Genomic DNA, 5,610 nt, shown 5'->3' on the forward strand with positions numbered 1-5,610 from the left:
CCCCTTTAGCAATCTTTATTCTTGCCACTCAGATCTAGAACACAATACAGAGATCCCCCCAATTTGATAGTTGTGAGGTTGTAACCCTGTTCACACTAAAAGAAACCCTAGCAGCAGTTAATGCACTTAAACAAGGGAAAGGCCCTGGTTTGGACAGAATCCCTGGTGATCTATATAAATCTAACACCAGTATATGGCTGCCATATATTAAAACAATCACTAATGCGATCACAGCCGGCGCTCCAATCCCCCAAACGTTGAAGGGGGCTCAGATCATGCCCATATTTAAAAAGGGTAGCTCTGGTGATCCATCAAACTTCTGTTCAATTAGCCTTCTGGATAACCTCCACAATATTTTCTTAAACAAATCTTAGACAGATTAGTGGAGTGGATTGATGAGAATGTAATTTCAAACCTACAAGCAGGATTTAGACCTTCAACTAGCTCTATTGACCAAGTATTTAGTTTTGTGCAGATGAAGTGCAAGACTGGGGCTCTAGGAGGAGGAGATCTACTTGTGGTGTTTGTAGAGCTCCAAGCAGCTGTTAATTTAGTTCCCAGAGGTAAGTTTTCGGCTCCTCCTCGGGAGATATGATGGCTATCGCAAAATGGACGACAGCTAACTGTCTTCAGTTGAATGCAAGTAAATCCAAGATCCTCCTGTAGGAAGGGATTCACATCTTTGGAGCAATCAATGGTGGCCTGCTGGGCTGGGAGTGAAAAACCTGGCAGTTTGGTTAGACTGTGCACTTACCTTTCAGGCACAGACAAAATCAGTGGCTGGCAGCTGTTTTGGACACTTATGCGGTTTGAAACCACTGCTCGGGTTCTTTGACACCCAGACAGGCCAGACCATCATCCAGTCTAATATCCTTTCTAAACTGGATTACTGTAACTCTCTGTACCTGGGTGCAAATAAGGCAGGCATTATTGATTACAGAGGGTGCAATACTCCGCTGCTTGTACCCCTTTGCCCTCCCAAAATCCTAACCTATCTTCTCGTCCCCTATGTACCGGAACGTGCCCTCGGCTCCTCGTACCAACATCTGCTATGTACGTCCCATGTTAGAAGAGCCCGGGCGGGAGGTCGCCCATTCCGAGTTTTAGCTGCATCTCTCTGGAATGCTCTCCCTAGCACTATCAGGAATCCACAGGATCATTGGGTTTTCAGGAGGGCGACTTGACTTTTCACATGATTATTCTTCTGTTATCCCCCTGCTCTTCGATTAGTACCTGCGGATCTAGCGCTGGTACGCTCTGTCGCTGGGGCAGCCATGTGCACTACAAATCCTATAACAACTTACCATGGCGGTCCTGAGAGAATGATTAAATGAAATATCATTGTACGTCTACACTAAGTGAGCTATTCGATATGGATTCGATATGGCGAACTAACTGACCAAGTAACAGTCAACAAGGGGGTCTGACTGTGCTGCGTCCTGGAACCCACACTCTTTTTGCTTTACATTAACAACTGCATAGGGTATCTAACCAATTGTGTAACTGATTCCCCTTCATTAGCGGGACAGAAATTTCAGGTTATCCTATGCTATCAACACCCGTCTTCTAGCTAAAACTGGGATGGGGCTGCATAATTTAGTGAACAGTTTCAGTGTATTTTGTAAAGACTTCGGCCTGGAAGTAAATGCTGCTAAGACCAAGCTGATGGTATATACAAAAAGGAAGGGGCTCCATGGTGTGGTCTTATTGAATAATGAGACATTGGAAAGGGTTGTTGAGATTGATTATTTAGGTGTGAGATTGGCAGACTCTGGGCCCTGGCTCCCTCAAATAGCTAAAAGCTCTCAGGCCACAAGCAATCAAGCAGTGTCCATTATTAGAATGGCAAAAGGCCATTATTAGAATGGCAAAAAAGCACAGTGGTCCCCAGTTAACAGTAGACCTCTATAAAATGCAGGTAAGGGGTGTATGAGGCAGAACTCTAGGGACACTGTAATTTGGGTACCCTGGGTGTCGAGGAGAATCATTTGTTCAGAGCCATTACGGGTGAGGGGAAGGGGACTCCATGGCTGCTCCTTACACTAGATCTTGGAATCCATCGTGTTGCTGAGCATGCAGCGTTAAGACTGCTATTGTAATGGGATTGCTTATGGACCACTAAAGAACTGCAAAGCTGTAGGTCTGGCCTTAGTGATGTTATGCAGTGTAAGCAGGCAATGCTGAAGATCAAGTGGTTAAAGAATATGAAGAATGCATGGTCTGAGCTGGGACTCTCAAAGTTCTGGGATCTGGGATGCCCCAAGGACTATCCCGATTAATGTTGCCCCAATGGTTAAGCAAAAATAATGAGTAAGCATATGAATCGATCATGACAGCCGCAGAGTAACACTGACCAAATATTTTTCAATGCATAAAGCTGTACCCAAGGCTGAAGAATTTTTGGATTACATTAGACCACCACGTGCCCGCAGTTTGTTTCTGCAGGTTAGGTAAGTACCCTCCCCATTGATGCGTTTACCGCACGCTGGGCTTCTTTTGTAGATAGTACAAAAAGTTGCCGATGTTGAGCTAGCACCGATGAAAAAGATAAACACCTACTTTTTTCTGTCCTGAATACATCTTGCCCTAAGGAAGTGGATTGCCCCTTTATGTAAAAAGTTGTCAATTACAGATCAAATTAACACCCCCAGGATCTGTTCGGGTGAAACAAGCTAAGTGGTAGTGGTTTCAGTCTCCACAGGTCCTTGTGCAGACCATCAGACAAAAAGAATTATTGAAACTTTAATGGCTCTTCCTTTGAGACCTTGAGTGACGCTGATATATGTACACTGCCTATTACGTGATTTTTAAATTATTTGATTTTCTGAATTTTAATAAGCTAGAGCTTTTTTTACCTGTCTAATTTCCATAAAGTTTTTTAACCAGTGTATGCAATTGTTGAAATGAACAGTGAGTTGTTTTTCTTTTTGTATGAGAATGAAATAATTTATTTCGACTTGTCAAGAAACTTTGAAACTTTCACTAAATTATGTAACATAAAAATAGACAATACTTATGGGCACGTGAGTTATGGGGCAGTGGAAGGCCACATTACTCAATAATTAAACTATGCGAAATGCTAATTATGCAGCACAGAAAAGAAAATTCTATGATATATTATGTGATTAAAGGTAATTTATGCAGCACATTCTGTGATATTGCTTTCTATCTGCTTTAAAATGCTAACACATATTGGATTACAAAAATCCCAGTAGTTTATGAAAGATACGTTTCTTAAGAAAGAAAGCGGCACACACATTCCACATATTAAAGTGATATTGAGTAACAATTACTTATTTTGTCTTGCATGAAAGTGCAGGAAAGCTTTTTTCTTTCCCTCACATGCTCTATTTGCCTCCCATAGTAAAATGGTTTGTTAAGCATGCATGCAGGACTCAGCAGAAAGCAAGCATGCTTAATGGAATACAAAGAACACCTCTTTCATTATTTTAGCACATGCCAGCTATGTTTAAAATTGACCTTACTTTTTTGGGCTTATTCTGTGTTCACACTACAAAGCTGCTTGGAGCACCTCTTCCCAAAAAATAAACATCTCTGCAGAACAGATTTGTATATTTTATATTTAGCGGGTAATTGTCTCCTTTAGAGTTTTAATACCACGTAGTAAAAAAAAAGATTGAATAGGACCTAGATATAAACTCCCATAGCTAATTATCTGGTTTAATCTCAGTCTCAAAATTAGAGTCTAAGGTTAGCTCTGTATCTATGGGAACACCCAGCTGTTTTTACTATATGAGTAAAATGATAACGTGTCTTTCCTGGCCTCTAAAAGGGCCTTTGATGGAAGCAAAATGTCTGCTATAAGACTGTATTCTTAGCTGATAAGGCCCTTCACCTTGAGGCCACATGAGGAGCTGAGGCTGATAAAAACTAGTCCTGGGCGGGATTTCAGTTAAATCGGAGAAATTGGAGTCATTTTACAAATTCCGTGATACTCTGACACAGAATTACGGATACTATCGAGATACCACCTACTTGCTAAATTAAAAGTAATTTGAGGGTTGTAGACCTGGCTGGTGGGTCAGGGATGAGAGAAACGCTAGGTTGTTGAGGTAATGCTGGTTTTATTTGGATTACACGTTTTGTGTTTAACATTAAAGTCCTCCTGGTTCTGAATGTCAGTCTTTCCCTGGCAAACTGACTCGGATCCGTTTTGGCGTTCTGTTGGTTTCCTGTTTGGTTTTCGGTGTGCGGTTCTGCTCTGCGAGGTCTGGTCTGTACGTCGACGTCCCGGCTTTGCTGACGTGTACGGAAGGAGGGTTCTCCTCCTCAGTGAACGCCCAATTAAAGGCGCAGTGTTCCTTTTCCTAAAGTTCGTCCTGTTCTGTCTCCCAGGGGTCCGTCTGAAAGGAAGGAGGCATCACGGGGTCAGTTCCGGGTGTCCACCACTCCTCGTTACAAGGGTAAATAAAGCCTGCCACATTTGACGAGCACGAGTGGCTACTCACACTCACTGTTCGTTTTCTGTTGCATTTAGTGCTATTTCTTAGCGTAAAATGCATCCTCGAGTCCATTTTGGGCAGGTGGGTGCATCTTGCGCTAGTAAACTGGCACTAAATGTGGAGCTGGCTGTGGGAAATAAATCCTACATCAAGTGCACATTTAGCGAGTTACGCCCACCCCATCTAAAACCTGAAGAGCCAGCGTATCAACCAAAGTTAATCTATTTTAGAAGCTTTCTCAGCCAATGCTGTTTGCATTTGACCCTGTGCTTTGCGTCAGCACCTTTTCGCAGAGTTTGCACTTTAAAGAAACCACAGAAATAATTGGAAATTATTGAACTCTTTGCCACTCTCCATCAGGCTTGAATGCTCTTTCATCCACTTTAAGTGCATCTTATAACATACCTTCTACAGTAAGTCACCCCACATGCCTCACACATCAATAACTGTTGTCTATATTGTAATTTTCCAGGTCTATAACAAAAACTTTTTAGTTCTGATCCCGACTGCTCATTGTACAACCCCCAGTTGCATGCGCTCATCCAGATTCCATATGTCACAGTGTTAATCATATTATTATTTTTAATCTTCACATTTTGCAAGCTCTTTAACGGTTCTAATTATTGGAAGCGTATTCAGACCATGAAAGGTGTCACAAGCTGTTAAAACTATTGTGTCTGCATAATATGAGCCACTCTGAGACCTCTAGGCCCTGTTTTTACTGATGTAAAGCTACGCAAAAACACAAACCTATATTGGAATCGGCCAAGCAAGAAATGACTCGGTTTTGCTGAGAATTAAATTCAAGCCAGGGGAATCTTTACCTGTACTCAGCTTCTGTAGAATCTTGATGTCATTTTGCTAATTTAACATATGTATCTGAATTAACTAGTCAAATTGGTCTATGAGTGAAGAGACACTGCCAATTCAGTAACAATAATGGGAATTGAAGGGTCCTTGGCTCACCGACAGGTAATATCTTGCAGTCACAGCTCCTCCGCTAAGGCAGAGAAGCGTCGCCCCACAGGAAAAATAAAATTATAATATCAATTTTATTATCATTTTATTTTTCACTATTGGCTGGTGCTGTAAAGGTCCGGGCAGGGCTGTGCTGGCCACAAAGTAGGAGCAGGAGTGCTGGGCACTC

Source organism: Lissotriton helveticus, chromosome 7, assembly GCF_964261635.1.
Source record: "Lissotriton helveticus chromosome 7, aLisHel1.1, whole genome shotgun sequence".
NCBI classification, from domain to species: Eukaryota; Metazoa; Chordata; class Amphibia; order Caudata; family Salamandridae; genus Lissotriton; species Lissotriton helveticus.